Source organism: Piliocolobus tephrosceles, chromosome 1 (assembly GCF_002776525.5).
Source record: "Piliocolobus tephrosceles isolate RC106 chromosome 1, ASM277652v3, whole genome shotgun sequence".
Taxonomy (NCBI): domain Eukaryota; kingdom Metazoa; phylum Chordata; class Mammalia; order Primates; family Cercopithecidae; genus Piliocolobus; species Piliocolobus tephrosceles.
This window is the reverse complement of record NC_045434.1, coordinates 110,510,750-110,534,080: the sequence shown is the minus strand read 5'-3', so window position 1 is coordinate 110,534,080 and position 23,331 is coordinate 110,510,750. Positions and strand designations below refer to the sequence as shown.

Sequence of the window (23,331 nt, the reverse complement as noted above, 5' to 3'; positions counted from 1 at the left end):
AATCCAACTTACAAGGGATGTAAAGGACCTCTTCAAGGAGAACTACAAACCACTGCTCAGTGAAATCAAAGAGGACACAAACAAATGGAAGAACATACCATGCTCATGGATAGGCAGAATCAATATTGTGAAAATGGCCATACTGCCCAAGGTAATTTATAGATTCAATGCCATCCCCATCAAGCTACCAATGAGTTTCTTCACCGAATTGGAAAAAACTGCTTTAAAGTTCATATGGAACCAAAAAAGAGCCCGTATTGCCAAGACAATCCTAAGTCAAAAGGACAAAGCCGGAGGCGTCACGCTACCTGACTTCAAACTATACTACAAGGCTACAGTAACCAAAACAGCATGGTACTGGTACCAAAACAGAGATATAGACCAATGGAACAGAACGGAGCCTTCAGAAATAATGCCACACATCTACAACCATCTGATCTTTGACAAACCTGAGAAAAACAAGAAATGGGGAAAGGATTCCCTATTTAATAAATGGTGCTGGGAAAATTGGCTAGCCATAAGTAGAAAGCTGAAACTGGATCCTTTCCTTACTCCTTATACGAAGATTAATTCAAGATGGATTAGAGACTTAAATGTTAGACCTAATACCATAAAAACCCTAGAAGAAAATCTAGGTAGTACCATTCAGGACATAGGCATGGGCAAGGACTTCATGTCTAAAACACCAAAAGCAACGGCAGCAAAAGCCAAAATTGACAAATGGGATCTCATTAAACTAAAGAGCTTCTGCACAGCAAAAGAAACTACCATCAGAGTGAACAGGCAACCTACAGAATGGGAGAAAATTTTTGCAATCTACTCATCTGACAAAGGGCTCATTTCCAGAATCTACAAAGAACTCAAACAAATATACAAGAAAAAAACAAACAACCCCATCCAAAAGTGGGGAAAGGATATGAACAGACATTTCTCAAAAGAAGACATTCATACAGCCAACAGACACATGAAAAAATGCTCATCATCACTGGCCATCAGAGAAATGCAAATCAAAACCACAATGAGATACCATCTCACACCAGTTAGAATGGCAATCATTAAAAAATCAGGAAACAACAGGTGTTGGAGAGGATGTGGAGAAATAGGAACACTTTTACACTGTTGGTGGGATTGTAAACTAGTTCAACCATTATGGAAAACAGTATGGCGATTCCTCAAGGACCTAGAACTAGATGTACCATATGACCCAGCCATCCCACTACTGGGTATATACCCAAAGGATTATAAATTATGCTACTACAAAGACACATGCACACGTATGTTTATTGCGGCACTATTCACAATAGCAAAGACTTGGAATCAACCCAAATGTCCATCAGTGACAGACTGGATTAAGAAAATGTGGCACATATACACCATGGAATACTATGCAGCCATAAAAAAGGAAGAGTTTGCATCCTTTGTAGGGACATGGATGCAGCTGGAAACCATCATTCTTAGCAAACTATCACAAGAAGAGAAAACCAAACACCGCATGTTCTCACTCATAGGTGGGAACTGAACAATGAGCTCACTTGGACTCGGGAAGGGGAACATCACACACTGGGGCCTATCATGGGGAGGGGGGAGGGGGGAGGGATTGCATTGGGGAGTTATACCTGATATAAATGATGAATTGATGGGTGCTGACGAGTTGATGGGTGCAGCACACCAACATGGCACAGATACATATGTAACAAACCTGCACGTTATGCACATGTACCCTAGAACTTAAAGTATAATAATAAAAAAAAAGCTGTATGGGTTTGAGGACCCCATTGTCACTGCCTCCCCCTGCTCACTCCCCAAAGAGCCTCTGCAAACTCCAGTATTCACTCACAATCATCTACCCGGCCACACCCCAGGCAGCCAGCCCCGAACCGCTAAGCCTGGTCTTCCTTTCCACAACCACCAGATGGCAGCACAAAGCCCACGGATGGACAATGCTACGTGCAGGAGGGCTGCTGTCTGAAGCACAGGTCTGGCCTTGGTCGGCTGTTTGGGAGACAACACTTAATGCTTTGCTATTGGTCCCTTCCTTTCCACTTCCAAGCCTCTGACCCCATCCCTTCACCCTGGAGTCACCTCACACCTGCAGAGTCCTCATTTACAATCCTTCCCAGAGTACCTGGAGTGCCTTCCTTTCGCCTCCATTCCTTTACTGACCCCCATGTTGCTTTTCATGAAGGTGCCAAATCCGTTGTCTGGCCCTTGAGGTGTCTCACCATCGCAGCTCACCTCATTCCTTGCTGCACCCCAGCAATGGCCTACCAGTCACCTCCTGTTCTCTGTCTTTGCTAACATCACTCTCTGCCTATTATGTCCACACATGCATGCTCACCCTTGCTGCCCCTCCTCTTCTCTCACCTCCTTGAAAGCCCAGCAGAAGCCCTCCTGCAGAAGTCTTCACGCTGGAAACCAGATGATGGCTCTCTCTTCTATGTGCCCCATCACCACTTCCTTTCTTGGTAAGTGTTCAAAGGGTTTCAGGTTCGAGGTGACCTAGTTGCATGATGCTTCATCAGCAATCTTCAGGTGTTTCCTGTCACCCCAGCCAGGGACTGCAAGAACAGGTTTTTCTCTTAAAACAGAAACTGAGCACTGGCAGACTAGCAGGGGTGGGTGAGCCATGCAGAGTTAGGAAGAGCAATCAGCACTTGGAAAACATGGTGGGAAACAACAGGGAAGGCAAAGGGAGTTGTGTATAAGTAATTCATTATGACTAGAGCTCAGTGTACAAGCAATAAAAGAGAAGTGTATGGAGAGGGTAGCAGGGACCAGATCTTAAAGGTCTAGAAGGCTCTGCCAATGTTATTTGGACTTTACTTTGGAGTTAGGGAAGTCTTAAAGGATTTTAAGCCAGAGGGGTGACATGACTGGATTTTTCTATTAAGGAAGATCACTCTGGCTGCTGTAGGGGATAGACTGCTAAGGGGGCAATGACTGCAGGGCGTAGGGAGACCACCTGCCGGGAAGCTGTTGCAGTGGTCCAGACAGAGATGTGGGTATGAACTAAAAAGAGATACTGCAGGGATGGAGTCAGTAGGCTAAACAAGCCCTGTAGGCCTGTTGAGTCTGAGGGGTCCGTGGGATACCTGAGTGGAGAGTACAATGGGATTTGGATGTTCCTGCCTGGAGCTTGGGAGATAGGCCTGGGCTGGATCTAGAAGTCTGTATGGATGAGGCCTCTGACATAGATGAGCTTATGCAGGGAGCAGGGGTGCATGTAGAAGAGAAGAGAGGAAAGTGGGAACATTTCAAAGCCTAAAGACAAGGAGGAGCCAGAAGAGGAAATGCAGAAGGTACAGCCATAGATAGAGGAGGAATCAGGGGAGAGCGATGTCTTGGAAGCCACGGGTGAAGGCTGGCTAAAGGCAGCTGAGAGGTCAGGCAAGACGAGACTGAATGTGTCATTTGGAAGAAGCCACACGGCGGTCACAGTCTCAGTGGAGCCGTGTTGGGCAGAGGCGGAGCTCCACGGGTTAAGTGAGTGGGCAATGAGGAACAGGCCTGTAGGTACTCTTTGAAGACATTTGATTGTAAATAAAATGATGAAATTAGGTGGTAGGTGAAGGGAATGTAGGATTAAAGAAGGTTTTATTTGTTTAAGGGTTTTCATTTGTTTTAAGATGGAAGAGACTTATGGAGAGAAATAGATACAAAATGAGTAGTTGAAGATCCAGGAAAATAAGGAGAGAGAATTCCTGGAGGGGAGAAGTAAGAAGGGATTCAGAGCACAGGTGGAGGGGTCATGCTCGGTAAGATCTGGGACACTTCTTTATTTTTATTTTATTTTTTGAGATGGAGTTTTGCTCTTGTTGCCCAGGCTGGAGTGCAGTGGTGCAATCTTGGCTCACTGAAACCTCCATCTTCTGGGCTCAAGCAATTCTCCTATCTCAGCCTCCCAAGTAGCTGGGATTACAGGAGCCTGCCACCACGCCTGGCTAATTTTTGTATTTTTAGTAGAGATGGGATTTCACCATGTTGGCCGGGCTGGTCTTGGACTCCTGACCTCAGGTGAACCACCTGCCTCAGCCTCCCAAAGTGCTGGGATTACAGGTGTGAGCCACCTCACCTGGCCCAGACCTGGAACACTTATTTGATGATAGGTGGTGAGAATGGATTGGAATTGGCTTTGGCTGAGAGTACAGGGGCTGGCTGAGGTGAGGGTCCTCAGGCGCCTGGAACTGAAAGGTCTTCGCTAAGACAGACTGAATTCTGCCCAGATCCTGGTGAAAAGGAAGGATGTGGCAGTAATTCCTCTCTTTGTGGCTGTGGGATTTTCCCCATCAGGGTCCCTAGACTGGGTAAAGGAGTGAGAAGGCCACCATGTTATTGATGCAGGGTGGGACTGTGCTGGTGAGGGAGCAGGAAAGGGGTTATTGGAGTTGGAAATCTTGCAAGAAGGTACTTAAAGCAATGCCTAAGTGTTCTGGGCTACTGGACTGGTGGGAGTGCTGACAGTAGGACACTGATAGGCTGGGAGAGAAGACAGTGGAAGGGTGGAAGATATCAAAAACATGCCAGAGACCATGCATATGGGATTCAGAAGCAAGAAAGCGTGAAGGCAGAGAGGTGAGAGTGGGATGTTTGAGCTTAAAATTCCCAAGGAGTGCAAGTCCCGTCAAAGTTCAGGATCTGGCCTTGAGTGGGGTCCCCAAGCAGAGTTAGGGTGTAGGAGCCTGCAGAGGAAAAGGTCAAAGGTATTGGTTTCCAGGATTCTGGATGTCAGGGTGAGGACTGAATTTGAGGGGAAGGCTGTGAGCCAGGTGCCAAGGCCTTGGATGGCTGAGGAGTGAATAGGTGGGCAGCTCTGAGAGGAGGTCTTGTCATGTTCTAGATACTGAAAGATGAGCAGGGGATGCCTCAAAAGGCCACTGGGTGTAGTCCAGCCCTAGGTCAGCTGTGCTTGGGTGACTTGCCTGAGGACAGGCAGCAAGAAAGTGGCTGAGACAAAATAAAAATTAACTTTATGTCTGTAATCACTTACTCTTCCAGTCCTCACGGACTGACGGTCTGTACAGATGTTCTGGTTCACTAAAAGCTTGGTTGACAAGACTTTTTATTCTCCTGAATTTGTAGTACATATTAACCATGTGACCTTTGGAAATGCATGTCATATTCTACCAGCCTCAGTTTCCCCCTCTGCATGCCAAGAGGCTGACCAGAGTGGCAAGTGTTCAGCCTTGTCAGGTGGAGCCCCAGTGATTCAGTGGAAGAGGCTAAAGTTACCTGGGTGGTGTTGCAGAGCTGGGGGTGAGGACATTACAGGGAATTGGTAGGGGATCAGCTCCTGGCCCCGCCTTGGTCTCCAGCTGAGCAGCTACCCTTGAACCTGCCAGAATCCTAGACTTCTGCATGAGATTTTGTTTGGAAAGAGGATTCTGCTGCCTAAAACAGTGTGAAAAATCATGATCTTGCCCAGCCCTGACACTGCGTGAGCCTGTTGCCTTCCTGTACTGGAAGGAGTACCCTTGGCAGTGTGCCCCTGCTGCTCGCCCCTGTCAATTTTAATGCCTAAGCGCTTGGCAGGAACATGGGCAGTGCCAGGACCTCTGTAACGCACTTGGCAATGAGCTGATGCTCTTTAGTGGTAGTTGTGATGCCTCTTAGAAATCTGACTTTCCTGAAGTGGTTTTGATGGGCCAAGGGCTTGGGTGCTCCTCAGTGACCTTGATGATGAATTATATCCGGGATCCAGTGAGTGGAACAGACAGGTTCTTTAGCTGAGGAACAAAGCCCAGACTTGTTCTTCATCACCTGGCACCAGCTGGGATCTCTTGTTGCCAGGCTGGCAGCTGTGAGGGATCACTGGGCCACCAGGAAGCCTTCCCAGCTGTGACTGTTCTGAAGATTTGTGCCAGAGAAACTACATCTGTGAGTCACTGCTCAGCGGAAAACCCAGCTGCTCAGCGCAGCCCTGGCCCCAGTGGCCCCGGGGAAGGACCAGAAGGCAGAGTGAGAATAAAAGATAGGCTGCTTTGCTTTTCTCAGTTTCCATAGCAGGTTACCATATTTGCAGTTCTTCATTTCATGAAGGAAGTTGAGAGTGGGACTGGAATTAAAAGAAGTACTCAGATGGTGAAGCCCGTAGCTGTTGGGTGTGGAGGTTTTGGCTGAGCCACCAGAGATACTCCTCTGACCCTCGGGGTCCTTACTTTGACTCATCACCCTTTTTTTTTTTTTTGACCCACAGGAGGCTACAGCCAGGCTCATTGTCTGGCACATGGCATTTCTGGACAGTGAGAATCAGGAAATGGGGGTGACCCACTTCTTAGGGTGTGTCTGATGAATCATGGGAAAATCTCTCAATATTGAGACAGAGGTACTGGAAGGAGGATGAGATTTGTTTTATAACAAGAGGGATTCTTGGTGTCATGGCTGCCTTCTCAGAAGGGAAGATCGGCCGGGTATGGGCCTGAAAGCCATAGGTGTTAAAGGGCTGACCCTGAAACAGTCCCTGCAAGGATAGGGGTGGACCATCAGGACCATGATGGGAAAGTGCTGGTGTTTGGGATGTCACTTCCCACAAAGTGGCAATCACTGCAGAGGCCAAGAAGCCTCCCACTGGGTTTGGGGGTCACTATCTCTTCAATTAAAGTAAGGCAAATTCTTAGCTGCCAAGGAGACCAAGTGACTTTGGGTTCTAGTCTCAGATGAGTCCTAGTGGGATAGAAGCCTGTCTTGCTCTGCTTGACGCAGACCAGACGTGATGGGTAGGACTTAGTTCCACAATGGATGTGGGGAGTCCTGTGAGCAGGTGGGAGTGTGTCTGGAGCGTGCCTAGAATCATGGGCCCTGCATGGTAAAGGTCCTGCAAACCAAGCCAAAATGGGGATGCTTGTGGGGCTGGGGATGTTTAGCCTAGAAAAGGGCACAGGAGGCTAGTGTTTTAGGAATCCCTGTTGCTCCAGATGGCAGAACTGAGGCCAATAGATGGAGATAACAGGAAGAAAAATTGTGACTCACCAGAGATAAAGCTAGCTGATATTTTAAGACAGTAAAGTCTAATGGTTAAGATCTCGGACTCTAGAGTAGAGTCACAATGGGCACCACCCTGAATCCTGCCCACAGATGTGGGTCTGCGACCCACTTGGTGTCGGCCTGCCCTGCCCTGGGATTTAAAAACTTGCATCAGTCATCAGCACAAATTGGGAGATTATGCTTACAAATCTATATGGATAGCCTCTTTTTAAAAATCTGAGGATCTGATCACCCATGTTTCTACTCTCTCCTGTAACAATAAATGGGACGTGGGTGGCAGCTGCCTCTTCTGAATAAACAATCGCACTGTGGTTTTTCACAAGTGCTACTTCCTCCACCTCTCTTACATTTGCACAGTTTCACGGATTCCCAGGTGTCCGTAGGTATTGTAGTTTGCAACCCTGTTCTAGTTAAGAACCGAAGGTTTGTATCCTGGCTTTGCCAATTTTAAGTTACTGTGACCTTAAGGACGGGGGTCAATTTCTCTAAGCCACAGTTTCCTTATCTGAATATGAGAATCATAATAATACTTACCATGAGTTAAAGAACTCATCACCCCCTTTTTTTTTCTGATCCACAGGAGGCTACCTACAGCCAGGCTCATAGTCTGGCACATGGCATTTTCTGGACAGTGAGAATCAGGAAATGAGGGTGAAGGAATGGCTGGCAAGGAGTGAAGCACGGCATGAGAGCTCACCAACTCTTAGCTGGTGGAACGCTGTCCAACAGTGGAGGAGGTAGCCTTGGGAGCTCTATCACCAATGCTGGGCCTGCAGAGGGGCTGCATGACCTGACAGTAGCCAGGACTATAGAGGAGGGACAGCCATCAAGAACTCTGAAATAAGTGGATCATGCAGCAGTACTCCTTGGGCTCTTCCCAATGACCAAGTCAAAGGTGTTGGTGTAGAGCTTCTCTTGATGCTCATTTAAATCAAATTTGAGGCCGGGTGTGGTGGCTTACACCTTTAATCCCAGCACTTTGGGAGACCAAGGCAGGCAGATTGCTTGAGCCCAGGAGTTTGAGACCAGCTTGGGCAACATGGCAAAACTCTGTCTCCACCAAAAAACAAACAAACAAACAACAACAACAACAACAAAACCCCCAAAATTAGCCGGGCATGGTGGTCCATGCCTGTATTCCCAGCTTCTTGGGAGGCTGAGGTGGGAGGATTACTTGAGCCCAGGGAGGTCAAGACTGCTGTGAAATGTGATGGCTCCTCTGCACTCCAGTGTGGGCAACAGAGGGAGACCCTGTCTCAAAAATAAGTAAAATAAAATAAAATAAAATTGATTTGAGCTGGAAGGAAATTTTGTAGAAAAGAATGTGTCACCTGGAGTAATATACATCCACTTGGGAGGCTGCCGTGTGCTCAGAGTGAGTTGGAGTTCCAGCCCCAGCTGATAGTGGGTGGGAGCATTCCCCTGCCCCTTCCTGCTCTGCCACAGGGCTCCTTGGAGCTCACTGGCAGCATGTCCTCCCTTGGTAGCTGGATAGGCCCCTCAGTCGGCTCTGCAGGCTGAGCAGCCATGGGAGACAGCTAAACCCATACCCATACCTTGGCGCTGTGACAGAGTGGTTCAGCACTTCAGGACCTGCCTGGGTCCTGGGTCTGCCCCTGGGTGAGGCCTGGGTGGTATAGCTTCTCTTTGGGTGGTCTGGACTCAGCCTGATGAGAGAGCCTTTGGTGGCTGGTTTCCATTGGCCCCTGAGAAGCCCTCTGCTGGAGCGGCATGGAGTGACTGAGAGAGTCAGTTCTGTGTCTTAAGCCGTCATGTATTTTCTGGTTCTGGAAGCAGAATCTGCTTTATGTGCTTGAGATGCTGAGCCAAGGGCAGACACATCCTTATTCTCAGAGACCCACTACAGGGGAGGAAGCAGGGGTCTACTGGCCATGAGCACAGCAGTACATGCTGCATGTCTGCCAGACAGACTGGGAGAAAGCTTGGGGGAGAGGGAGGGCTCACGAGGCCTGGAGGCTGCAGGAAGCCAGCCTCCTGGGCTCTGAGGATGGTGCCATGACACCAGTGCTGAGGACTGGTGGGCGTAGTGGGGTGAGTTGAATGAGCTGGGAATTCGTGCTCTGAATCTATTTCCCCCACTGCTTCTCCACTCCTCTGTTCTCTCCCCTCTCTTCAGCATTCACTGTAGCCTTGATACTTAGAATATCGTCACAGTCAGTGAGCAGCTGTCAATGACCCATCTCCTTGTCTCAGCACTAGGTGGTGCTTGTATCTCCCTTCCGGCTGACTGAGGAAGCAGGGCAGCAGGAGGCAGGTGCTGGTCCAGAGCCCCTCTTCTTGCAGAATCATTAGGCAAAGCTCCAGGCAGCCTAACTTATGCAGATGGCAGAGCTCAGGCTTTGGTTCTTGTACTTGAGCTAATTGGCATCTTTGGAGAAGCTTTTCAGCCTCTGGCCTGTGAGCACCTGTCCCTGAGGGGTGGCCCATCATTCAGCCTTGGTCTTTGCATTAGGCCTGTATTGCTGCTGAGTTTTCACCCCAAGCCATGTCTGATGGCCTTTGGCTGGAATCTGGGATGGTAGAAAGCTGTTGAGACAGTTGGGTCTAAATTAAATATTAGATCCAAGTGGGTTTCATGTATTTCATAGCATAATTTTGTTGGGATATTTATTTGCTCTTCTCCTGGTTCTGGCGAATTAATAATGGAGTAAAATCCGTTTTGACATTCAGCACTGATTTGCTTACATTCTGCTGAAGTGCACCTGCTCTGTGAGAGAGTGGGTGTGTCAGGAGCCTGGGAGAAGTGGGGGCAGACAACAGAAACTTCAAAGGAGAGGCATGGTTTGGGCACTGACTTTATATGTGAAAATGTGATTCATCCTTAAACTTGTGGGTCACCTGCTAGATGACAAGCACGAGATCAGACTCCAGTTTGAGAGTAAAATCATGGAAGATACTGTCTTCTTTCAGGAAGCTTATGTTGGGGAAATAACAGCAAACACAACAACACCAGCTAAAGAGCAGAGTGCAAAGACAGGTGGCTCTCCCCTATTCCACTGCACATACACTCACAATCAAATACATATATGTACGCATTTGGTCAAACCTGTGAAGACCAAACCAGGCTCTGGGTTTTGGGACTGGGGTCATTAAGACCTACAGGTAAAATCTCCTCTTTTCAAATCTGCATTTCCTTATAGCAAAGTGACGAGAGCACAGGTCCTAGAGCCGGAAGGCCTGCCTGAGAATCTGGCTCCCTCCCATACTAGCTGTTTATGCCTGGACATGCCACTTAACCTGTCTGTGCTTCAGTTTCCTCATCTGTAAAATGGGAATTTCAGTGTCTATTTCACAGGTTTGCTGAGAGGTTTAAATAAGTTAAAACATGTACGTGCTTCAAACAGTGTCTGGCACATGGACTGTGCTCAGTGGCTATGACTGTTGTTCCAAAGATCTGATCACTTTTCATCACTTGCAGAGGTAAACAGTAGATGTTCAGACCATAAGGGAAAAACAGAGGCCCATTTTTAGGATGAGAAAGTGGGACAAATAATACAATATCTGCTTGGTTGCAGGAGAGGAGAGGGTCCTGGAAACTTGGTGCTTCTTACACAGCTGCTAAGCCCCAACTCAATTCAATTCATCAAAAGTATAATGAGGATCTGCTGTGCACAAGGTATGTCAGCATTGTGGGGAAACAGGTGCTTCAAGTATGGAGTCCATCCTCTACCTCAGGAGGTGGAACAGACAGATTACAAACAAAGAGCAGGACATGATAAATATCACAAACACTCAGGAAGACCCTAAGTTGTGAGAAGGGAGGAAAGCCCTCATGAGTGTTGGAGAATAAGATATCAGGGACAGCATACATCAGAAAAGGAAGGCAGAAAAGCTTGGCATATATTTGAGAACAGGACAGAGTCTATTTTGGTTGGAGCAAGCTTGGGTGAGAAAGGGTGTTGGGCTATCAATGGAGAGTGTGGGATGCAAAGGCAGGGTGAGTTGGCACTTCATCAACAGAAAATGGAAGGCCACTGAAGGCTTTCTGAGCAGGAGTAGAATCTTTTTATATTTCAAAACTAACAGACTATAGTAGGTGAGGAAGATGGAGGGATGAAAGACGACAACATTTGTTCATTTGTTTGTTTGTTTTGCCTGGGTGACTATCTGCATGATGGTATCTGCTAGAGACAGGGAAGTCAGAAGGAAGGGCCAAATCACTGGAGAAAGAAAATGCTTTGCTCGGACAGTCTGTATGGGAAGTTCCAGTGAGTCATCCTGGTGGCAATGACTGGCAGATTGTTGGAAATGGAAGAGCTAAAGAGAGAGAGTCTAAGAATAGAGATATGGATTTGGGAGTTAGTGGGAAATAGAGTCAAACTATGGGAATATATATGATGGCCTGAGAAGAAATTATAGGAGAAGTAAGAAGGACTAAGGGCTGAGCCTGGGAGACAGGACATGGAGGGGAAAGGCAGCTGAGATGAGCCTTGAAGAAGACTGAAGAGGTATAATTACTACTGAGGAGAAGCAAGGCAGTTCAGTGTGATGGATGCCAAAAGATGAAGAAGTCAAGGAGGTAAGACCCAAAGAAAGGCTACTTTTGGGCTCCTGGTGACCTGGGAGAGCCATCTGCATAGAGTTCTGGGATGGGCAGGGTGAGAGAGCATGGTAGAGCAAAGGGTTGTGGGAAGACCTGGGAGGCTTTGTAGAATTAAGGGAAGAGATGAGATACTAAGCACATTAAGTCTTGCCTGTCTTCCTAATGCATGAATTAAGATCAGAAAAGAGAACTAGAGAAAGAGGCTGGATGGCTGCCAGAAGCCAGAATATTAAGAAATTGGGCCAGGCGAGGTGGCTCACGCCTGTAATCCCAGCACTTTGGGAGGCTGAGGTGGGCAGATCACAAACTCACGAGTTCGAGACTAGCCTGGCCAACGTGGTGAAACGCTGTCTCTACTAAAAATACAAAAATCAGCTGGGTGTGGTGGCGGGCTCCTATAATTCCAGCTACTTGTGAGGCTGAGGCAGGAGAATCGTTTGAACCTGGGAAGTGGAGGTTGGAGTGAGCTGAGATCGCGCCATTGCATTCCAGGCTGGGTGACAGGGCGAGACACTGTCTCAAAAAAAAAAAAAAGAAAAAAGAAAAAAAGAAAAGAAAGAAAAAAAGAAATTGGTATTAGTAGCAGAAATGCAGAGTGTGAGAGGGTGTATATAAATGGATCACTAAGAAGACAAAGATTGTTTATAAAATAGAATTGCCTGATTATGAACCAAATACAAATCAGTTATAATATGTTAATATAAGACATTTTTTCTTAAGGAAAACAACTTAGACAATATCAAATATATTTAAAATGTTGGGTAGGCAATGGTTATGAAGGGGGAGAAGCATGCACTTCTCCAACTGCACCATCACTAGCCACACGACTTCCTGTGAGTTATGACCCCTCTGCTTCACATTCTCATCTGTGTAATGGGGATACTAACACTTTTCAAGGTTTTTGCGTTGTTGTAAGGACTGAGTGAGCTATTGAGGAATCTGAATGCAAAGGAGTTATTATCCCAATGCCTTGTGCATGGTGAGTAGGTGCTGAGTAAGTATTAACTATCATCACTGTTAGCTTTTCTTGGCTGTCGGTAGTGCAGTCTTGGAGAGAACAGTTTGGCATTCTGGGCCCTGATATTTAGCTGGATGGATGCTCAAATACTTGCCTTGAGTGGATAAATGCAGCTGAAGTAGAAGTGAAAGATCATGTGTGACTAAACAAAAGAGAAAAGGGAAGAGAAAGGAGAGGTTTAGTGCATTTATGAGTGAGTGAGTGTGTGTGTGTGTGTGTGTGTAGGGAGAGAAGATGGTAATAATGCCAGGAGAAAGGCAGCATTTCATGACTGGCAGAAATGGGTTCCATGGTACCACTGCATGGTCGACTTAGACATAGGAAACTTGTGGTTTCACAATTCACAGTTGTGAACATTGGTGCTCTTTATCAAACCCTTCAGTCAAAACTGCAAATATACAGTCCAGAACCACAGATTTCTTTAATTTTGGCTTTGTAGCTAAGTCATCCTAATCAGGGACTCTCTATCCTACGCACACCCAAACTCAGTAAACCCAAAGAATACTGAGAATATCAGACCAAAATATTTGGTGTACAGTTTGGATTTGTGTTCTGTCTTCTCCAAGTCTCAATTTTCTTCTCTGTGATGATTGCCTACTGTCTACCTTTTTGAATGTCTATGGAGATATGTTTAAGTACTTGGTAATCTGGAATGTGCTAAATAGAGGTTATTTTATTTTATTTTTTTGAGACAGAGTCTCGCTCTGTCAACCAGGCTGGAGTGCAATGGCACTATGTTGGCTCACTGCAACCTCCGCCTCCCGTTTTCAAGCGATTCTCCTGCCCCAGCCTCCCAAGTAGCTGGGATTACAGGCACCCACCATCATGCCTGGCTAAGTTTCGTATTTTTGTAGAGATGGGGTTTCACCATGTTGAACAAGCTGGTCTTAAACTCCTGACCTCAGGTGATTCGCTTGCCTTGGCCTCCCGAAGTGCTGGGATTACAGGTGTGAGCCACGGCGCCCGGCCAGAGGTTATCTTTCTATACTAGTTTTCTTTAATATTTTATTTTGGATTTGTTCTATGTGAATTTATCTGAAGTTGATTTGAACCTGTTTACATTGTAATCTGTAACACATTTTGGGCAATAAACTTCCTACGCTGACTACTTAGCTTCTTTCGTTCATTTTAAATTTACTTCCCAAGTGTTCAGCTTCAGGGAATGCTCTTCAGGAACAACATTCCTGGATCTGGTGATCAAGTGGATCACCAGAACCTCACCCAGAACCTTTGCTCTCATTTTTCATTTTCTCCCAGTCTGAGGAGGCCCTGACTCTGCCCGGTGAGGCTGCTCTCTCTCTGGTAATGCCCATCCTGTCAGCCACGATGTGAGTGTTCTTGAGCTCTGCCCTGTGCATGAGGTTTGTCCAACTCGGGGAGGGAGCTAGAGTCAACACTGTGTCCCAGATGTAGGCAGTATGGTTGCTGTTCTGGCAAGGCAATCTGTGGGTTCTATGGAACATTGTTTAATCCCAGCCTGCTTTCTCTTTAACTAGCTTCTCTTCCTATCCCTTTAAATCTTTATTTAAAAATTATCCCAAATGTCTGCTAGTAGCCTCCATACAATCCAATATATTTGGTGCATTACAAAGTCCTTAAACATGACTTCCGGATGATCTTTTCTTTATCTACCCTCCATTAACAGAAACGACGTAGAACTGCTTGGATCTCTCTCACCTCCTCCCTCACCTCCCAACCTACCTCACCCTCCACCCCCAAATACTGAAGTGTTAATGGGGATAGTGCATTGTTTAAGCTGTCACAGTGTGTGATCAAGACAGACTGAAAGTCCTCTAAACCATCAATAGTAATTCCATTCTCCAGGAGAGATGGAAAATTCTTGCATGCAGTAGATATTAGTCGCTCTGTTTTAGTCTGAATTGCGCACAGAATTTCCTGGGCTACTGTAAGGTGGAGTAATCCCAAACTGCCAGGGCTGTTTTGTGCATCCATGGGATAATATGTAATGATCAGTAACCTGTAAAGTGCTGAACTAAGGTTATCCTTTTATCCTAGTTTCCTTTAATAATATATTTTGGATTTGTCACATGTGAATTAATCTAATGTCTTGTAAGGGTGGAGTTCTGGTGTGTCCTGAGTTTTCTCTATCTGTCTGGAGTCATTCACCGTCCAGGAGTGAGGAGCGGGATGAAGAATGGAGATTCTAGAACCAATATCTAAAAATATGTATGGAGGTGGGGGCAGGGAGGGAGTTCTTGGCAGGCTACCAGGAGGATTCTTGCTTCCATATTAATTTATCCATATGTTGGGGGCTATGTTGTTTGGTGGCCTCTGTGGCTGAGCCATGAGGTAAAGCTGATAACAAAGATTTCACTCTGCCAGTCTTCTTGCTCTCTGAAGAAAGGCATCCCCTCTTCCCCCGAGAGGCCCACCCTCTGCCTCTCAGCTCATCATTCAGTTTGAAACTAGGCTGTCTGAGCTGTCTCATTCCGCTTGTGATCATGTGCCATTCTGACTTCCTCTATTTCCTCTTCTTTATTTACTATTCTGTAGTCCTCCCCATGCTTTCAAAACTGAAGGAATGGTTGAGTTGCCATGGCAACCCTCTGCCCCCACCTCTTTTTCCTTTCTCAACAATTTTTCTACATTTTAATAAAATTACTATTTATAGTGCACAAAGCTGCATTCCCCTCCACTGCAGCTCTGCAAGGGAGGTTTTCTGTCTGACCAGAATACTAATGACTAAAACATGGCTTTCCAGTGAGGAAGTGAGGAAGCCCTCCAGAGCAATCACTTTGGGAGACATATGTGTTCTTTAGGACATTGTTTAAGCATGTATGCAGGGCTTGGCTTGCATATATGAAGAACCTCAGTTGACAGGGCTGAAACCCCATCCTTGTAAAATATACCACATAAATGTTGAATATGGAATTCCCAGCACTTTGGGAGGCTGAGGCGGGTGGATCACTTGAGGTCAGGAGTTCAAGACCAGCCTGGGCAACATGGTGAAACCCTGTCTCTACTAAAAATACAAAAAAATTTAGCTGGGTGTGGTGGCACGTCCCTGTAATCCCAGATACTCAGGAGGCTGAGGCAAGAGAATCACTTGAGTCTGGGAGGCGGAGATTGCAGTGAGTTGCAATTGCACCATTGCACTCCAGCCTGGGTGACAGAGTGAGAGCCTGGGTGACACAGCAAGACTCTGTGTCAAAAAAAACAAAACAAAACAAAACAAAACAAAAAACCCATCTTTTAGGGTTTTTTTTTAAAGGATCCAGTAAATTAATATAGACAAGGACTTAAAAGAGCATCTGTTGTCATTTGTTATAGGCATTTGAATTATCATTTTAGTAGCTTAACATCCATGAAGACTATTCCAAATGTGAGGTTTTACAAAGGTTTTATAGCTGTTGAGGGACAGGCCTGGTGGAGGGGGTTAGGAGTGGTTATTTTGTGTGGAATGAAACATTTAGACTACATTGAAGAGTAGAATGAAGGAGTAGCTTTTAAATTCTTAGTATTCAATAATGAAAATATTCATTCTTTATCATGTTTTGGGACTTTATAAAAACAAATTTTATATAGGAGCAAGGCAGATTATGTTAGCTTAATTTGAACTTACATTGTTTATTCATTCAAAGGGCTCACAGGTAGACAATCTCCAAGTGAGGTTATACAGTAATGATCTGGTAGTAGTGCTATTTAAACTTTCATGTACATATAAATCACCTGGAAAGTTTATTACAATTCAGATTCTAATTCAGTGAGTTTAGGGTGGAGCCTGATTCTACATTTCTATCAAGCTCTTAGATGATGCTGATGCTGCTGGTCCCTGAGGACCACTGAGTAGCGAGGTTTAAGGTTTTTGGGGCCAGCTCTTCCTAAAGACACTTTTAAAACAAAGGTATGGGTTGAGTGGAAGGGGCTCTCCAATTTCCTCGTTAGACCTAAAGCTGGAATTACCCAATATTAATAGAACTAGGCCCTCATGAGAGAATGAGGTGAAGAATCACCAGTGGAAGCCAGAAGACTTCTCTTTTTCTGAGATTTTAACAAGAGAAGTCAGGGAAGGCTACATACTTTTTTTATTTTTATTTTTATTTTTTTTGGCCAGGAAGCTCAGAGGTGCCTGACTACATTGTATTCAGGCTCTTCTCTTGTTTTATAAGTCAGATGTGATTACTCACTTAATTTTGTTCTTGAAGCATTTTCAGAACCCAATAAAACTCATCATTTTCCTGAATGAGAGTTAAGGCTTTTTTTTTTTGGTGGTGATTTATTCAGAATATTTTGAAGACATGATTGTTGGACTAAGATCCAAGTGAAACTGAGCCAAAAGAAGACATAATTATTAAAACATTAACTTGAAATTTCAACTTCTGTTTGAAAGCATCGCTTTCCTATCTAAATGTCTGTCAATATCTTATTTAAGTCTTTTTTTTTTTTTTTAAACAAAGCAAAACAAAACCTTTGACATGTTTTTTAAGAACTAACAATAATGGTGATATACAACAGCTGCAGTCTCACTTCCGAATGGCGGAATTAAAGGTTCATGTTAGAAGATGAGAGGTTTAGCTACTTTAATCAGCCAGTGACTCACAATTACGAGTCATGTGATTCAAAAATCTCAGTGACTGTGAGTTTCTCTTTGGAGGACTGGGCAAACTGTGAAGAAATATGTGAAATCAGAGAAAGAAATGTGAAGTAGACTTCCTCTTTAAATTCTAGATTAGCCATGACTCAAAGAGCACGGTAGGATATCTGTATATGCTCATTTTATTAGAAAGGTCATCTCAATTGGATTTAGACTTCTATCCACGTAATCCATCTTCTTTTTGCAGGCAGGATTATCTCTAGGCTAGTACAGAAAAATTGTCATTTCTATTAGATTATTAAGCAGGGTCTGTATCATCTCTCAAAAAGACCCACAGATCAAGATATGTTGAATCTGTGGAGGAGGAATTGCCCTTTTAGTGGCACTTTCAGCCTTTGCAGATGCCAATTCAATCAACCAGTAACAACTCAGATGGGAGATGGGAGAGTGCAGCTAAGATGGACAAGAATACACTTTCAAAATGCAAAGCTTTTCTGCAGCATTAGGGGTCATGGAGATGTTAAAAGACTTTTCAAGTAGCAACCACACAATAGGACTCCAGACTAAAGGCTCCTCAGTTGACAGATAACCAGTGGGAAAAGATGAAATGAGAATTATCTGAAAATGGCTATCATAACCTATCCTTAAAACAGAAGAGCTTTGTTCCGTTTAAGCTTGTGGGAGCCTGTTATAGTAGCAGCCTTATAATTTATCACTGAATAAATCACCAACACCAAGTTATATTAATTATATCTTACTCTTCAGCTCCCAAAATTTCTCCTTAATAGACCTAAAGGAATTATGATGAATAAGGATTGAGACGATTTGCAACCTTTGGAGTTAGTGTTTTGCTTTCCAATAATTGACATTTTTATCTATTAATGCAGTTAGGAAAATTCATGTTTTCAGTTTTGATAAGAATTTTGCCTAGAATTATCAGCAACTAAAATCTTACTCTAAGTTAGTCAATTGTTCTTGATGATTATAATGATCTAAAGTTTGATGCCCACAGCCTCATGTAGGTTAATTTCCAGTAGATTCCATAAGAATGAGAGAATGTGTGTTTTTGAACTGGGAGACATTCTGACTGGGATCTACAGAGATATAAATGGGCAAATCCAGTACAGTTTAAACATAAGAGTTCTTATCCGAGTGGAATACTTCAAAGGGTTGGAGACTGAAGTAGCCCCCTGATGAAGTCTAGAAACTACTGGAAATATTTAAATACTGTGGTTTAAAATTACACTTGAGATAAAATCTGATTTCCTGTTTCTAAGTCAAAAAGCTTACAACAAAGACCTTGAAGGTTCCTGGAATAATAAACAACTCTTCTAAAACGGCAACTGGATGAGGTAAGTGTGGTTGACTAGAAAGTACAGATTAATTTTCTCAACACTACTCATGTTTCAAAATTAAGAGGGAAAATTTCCAAGAGAGAGACATATCTGAGGTCATGTTGAACCCAAAATAGTTTTAAGTGCTGCAATAGTTTGAAACATTTTTAAAGGTTTTACACTGCTAAAACAATTAGCTAGTGTCCTCAGATTGCATTTGTTTTACCAATTTTGTGTTGAGAGCCTCTTAACAGTGGTATATCAATGTGCAACATTTCTTGCAACTTATAAAAGTAGACTGGCACTGGCTACAAGGAGCTGGAAATGCTTCCCCATCTCATTGGCCTCGCTTAGTCCTTTCTACTTAGTCATCAAGCCTAAATCCTTCTCTTATTTCCTGAAGGCCCCTAAGCTAATTTTCTCTTCCTTCTTTCTCACTGTTCCCTGAGCCTACCTGGTGTAGAACTTGTCACTATGCCATAATCATAGGTGTTCTAATTTCCCACTATTTCTATGAGATATTTGAGGATAGAAGTTACATCTTCTCAGTGTCTTATTTATTCAACAAATATTTATTGAGTATCATTTATATACCAGGCACTGTAAATACAAAGATGACAAGGACACAGAATCAGCTCTCAAGTTACTCACAGTTTTATAAAAGAAAAAAAAGAGTAGATAGTTATATTTTGTGTCAAGTTCTTTGATGGAGGGCTCTTGATATAAAACATCAGATAGATACTTAACTGAAATCTTCCTGGAGAAAGTTTTGGAAGATAAGTAGCTATCATCCAACTGAGTAGAAGAACAATGTGGATGAGTGAAGTGGGGAAGAAAAATTAAGGTGTAAAGATATTTCTGGGCAGAGAGATCAGCAAATGTGAAGGTATATGGGAAGGCATACTGTATATAAGGGATTCACAGTAATTCAGGGTGACTGGAGCAGAGAGTACATACCGGAGAGTGATAATTGATGAAATTAGAAAGGTAGACAGAAGCTGGACCATGAAGATCCTTGGATGTCATACTAAAAGGTTTGGGCTTTATTCTAAAAGGATAAAGGAGGAGTCACTAAAGTATTTTAGCTGGGAGAGTTATTGGTGTATTTGTGATTCAGAGATCACTTTGTCTGCAGTATGAAAAATTCACAAGACTACTCTAGTAACATAGGCAAGAAATAAGAAGATACAAAAATAACTCAGAGGTGAAGAAGGCAGCTAAAGTTGCATCAAGAATTTAATGGCTGTGAAGAGTGAGGGAGAAGTTTGAGATTAGTTGGTCCCCAGATTTCCAAACAGTAGCATTAAAGAGAGGTGGTATGATTACCCAAGACAAGAAATACAGTTGAGATGACATTGCTGAGTGTGGGAAATGAGTTGTTCTGCCCTGGACATGTTGGGTTTGAGATATCATAAATAGTTTCGAGACCATCCAAAAGGACATTTATGGCAAAGTGATTAGTACACAAAAGATAAGTTGTCTGTGTGGGTCAGAAGACTCCATCAAGCTGGCTAATGCAATCATGGATTTTTGGAGGGTTTAGAAGAATCTCATAGAACCCAGTGACAGGGAGTAGAGTTGGGCCTCCCCTGTGTCGGAAATTGTCTGTAAATTGTGCTCTTCTTTAAGATTTTCTGATAATAATCTTTCACAGGGGCAGTGTGCTTGTTTTGCGTTGTGTTTCATTCTTCCCTTTGCTTCTCTGCTAGGCTTAGTTACTACTTCACCAGAATATAGATTACATGGACTTAGGGTTGCTATGATGCTGACTTTGGCTCAACTTGCTAAAACTCCATAGCTATTTGCCTAATTGTTTCTACTTCTAACTCTCCAAGTTTCAACAGAAATTCCAAGGAGAGAGAATCACCTGGCCCAGTTGAGTTAGGTGACCACCTGTGGACAGAGAATGGGCTGACGTGGGTTTTAGGATTGTCCCTTCTAGACTGTGGGTTGGCAGATTCAAAGGTAAAAAGGGCAGAAATGATTGGCTGAGAAAGTGACTGGTACCTGGAATATGGTAAGACTAGCAATCAGGTTGTAGCTCTGGGCTGGAGATAAAAATCTGTGGAAGTAGTTGAAACTAGGATATTGGATGAGATTACCTAGGGAAAGTGTTGACTCGGAAAAAGTGAGGCCTGAGATCAGAATCTTGGGGAGCAGCAGTATTTAAAAAGTGATAAGAGAAAGACAAGTCAGTGAAAATGAGAGAAAATGTCACAAAAGCCAAGAAGGAGGGAGGGATCAACAGTGTCAAATTCTATAGAGTGGGGGAGGTTGAGAATTGATGTATGAGAAAGAAACTAGTATTAAGGAAATGTTCAGTGTAGAAGTGGAGACCAAAGCCAGATTACAGAGGAATAACACTGCAGAAGAATGTCAAATAAATGAGGGGTCAGGAAGTAGAGACTTTTTAAGAAGTTTGGCTTTGAGTGGAAAGGGGCAAAGAGAGCTAACAATGGTCAAGGAAACATATCCATCGATCATAGATTCTGAGGTGGGGACATACTGAGGATAAGGAAAAGGCAGATGATATTTAATACAGTCAGGTTCTGGAGGAGGTTGAACAGGATGGAATGGAGCTCCAGAGACTGGGATAACTTTTCCACCGAAGTGAGAAGGAGAAATTGCATGTAAGAGCTACTCAAACATTTTTGAAAGAATAAATGAATAGAGGAAGGGAATGGTGGTTGATTCAGTTTGAAGAGCTTGGGTTTTTGTTTATCTTGGTGTCTCACTTTAAAGTAAGGGGATTGGATCTTGAGGCTTGCTGAGGCAGGACTAGGCTCGCCAACGTGAACATAGTATAAGACAAATACGACGGCAAGGGCTTCTGCTCTTCCTTAAGATTTTCTGATAATAATGCTCTCAGTTTCTTCACTTCTTAGGGAAGCCAGAATTTGAGATAAGAGGGGTGTTGGGGGGAGGGAAATGTGGCTATACAAAAAGAACTGCGGATCAGGAGTCAGAAAACCTTGTATTCTAGTCACTTTCTGACATTTGCTGACCACATGACCTTAGGTAAATTGCATAACTGTGCATCGTTTCTTCTTTTATAAAAAGCATGTGATACTACCTCCTCTGCCTATTTCAGAGAATATATATATGTATACTTTATATATTTAAGTATATAGAGTTGCTTTGAACTATATATACCTACTTAAAATATTATAAATATTAGAAAGCACAGCACAGATATAATGCCCCATTAATGTATATTCCAGCCATTCTGAGAATGTGGGTTGCCTCTGAGGGGTGCCCTGTAGAGCTGTCTAATCTTGTCTAACTATACATGCATGTATGGCATGCCCCTGGAGTTCTGTTTGCTAGGTTTTTTCTTGGCTACTACACATGCTGAGAGCTTGGCCTGATATTGCAAAGATTCCTACTGGCATGGAAAGTGCCTGCAGGGAGCAGCATATTAAAATCACAAATTCAATACGTTCTCGAGACTAGGACATACAAAGTTAAAATAGCCTTATAAATTGCCTCCAGGAATAAAGGCAAAAATTAACTCTACCTCAAAAATTTACATCCACATTTATGAATGTCACTTTCCTCTCTCTTATTTCCATCTCTATTGCCACAAATTAAGACACAACACAAGCCTTTTCCTCTGCAGAATTCCTCAGCTACCCTATAGAGGTAAATGAAAAATAGACTTAAGATATATTTATCATCGTTTATTCCAGATTCCAGATTCCTACTAGGCCCTCTGGCTAACTTACATCATGCTGTCTCTGATTACTTTTAGATTTAGGTTATATGCAAACAACTGTCTGTTTTCATGGCTGGCATATGGGTATGAACTAGTAATACCTGGCATCTACATTGCAAAGTTAATGAATAGTACCTATGAATTCATTTGTGTTCTTCACCTTCATTTAGAAGCATTTTTTATGCCAAATCAGACCAGGCATAGGTAAGGGACTGTGCCACATTTATTCATTTCCTTGTCAATTGTGTGTTTTGAAATCAGATTTCTATTTGTTCCTTCTCTTGTGGCTCCATTTCCAAAAAAATTACTTCACTGACCTTACATTTTAAGATAGTATTTGTCACTGGAGTTTTAGCTCCTCATTTGGCTTTTCTAATTCCATGATATAGTCTCCTCCTCTATGACTCAAGTTATCAGATATCACTGAAAGTAAAAAGGATTTTTTGAAACAAAATAACCAATTTGTTTGCGATTAATGAAACCTATAAACAGTAGATCTAAGGGAGAGAAAATCACAAGATTGATAAGGGTTTTAGTACAAAGGAAAGTACAGAAAAGTGAATGGATGATTGAGTGGGTCCTAACTCATAGGAGGTGTGCAGCAATAATTATGTACTAATTTGTCTCTGTTGAAATCCAGCAGAAAAGTGTGAATTCTTTTGAATAGAGGCATGGTTCAAAGAGGATACAGGTAATCCCTTGGAAACAACCTACATCTCTTAATTTACTCTGTGACCATTTCCAAAGGACTTAAAGATTTGGTCCCTTAAAATGAAATACTTTAGGCCTAGCATGGTGGCTCACGCCTGTAATCCCAGCACTTTGGGAGGCTCAGGTGGGTCGATCACCTGAGGTCAGAAGACTGAGACCAGCCTGGCCAACATGGTAAAACCCCATATCTACTAAATATACAAAAATTAGCTGGGTGTGGTAGCACATGCCTGTAGTCCCAGCTACTCGGAGGTTGAGGCAGGAGAATCGCTTGAACCTGGGAGGCGGAGGTTGTAGTCAGCTGAGATCATGCCACTGCACTCCAGCTTGGGCAACAGAGCAAGACTCCGTCTCAAAAAAAAAAAAAAAAAAGAAAAACTTTACAAATAGTCACTAATGGAGTTCACTACCAAAATTCTATGACAAGAAAGCTTAAAAAGTCATTTCTCATGT

The 23,331-nt window shown here is 43.6% G+C and overlaps 1 protein-coding gene across 1 annotated transcript in view; it reads right to left on the bottom strand.

Annotated features, from left to right (window-relative positions):
* The window catches only part of KCNA2 (potassium voltage-gated channel subfamily A member 2), a 55,096-nt gene extending 43,185 nt beyond the window's left edge, over positions 1 to 11,911 (bottom strand). The window contains exons 1-2 of the mRNA XM_031936511.1: positions 11,858 to 11,911; positions 2,126 to 2,558 (exon numbers count right to left, since the gene is read on the bottom strand). The gene's annotated coding sequence lies outside the window, so the exon portion shown is untranslated. The remainder of the gene's footprint in view (positions 1 to 2,125; positions 2,559 to 11,857) is intronic.
* Positions 11,912 to 23,331: the final 11,420 nt, after the last annotated feature.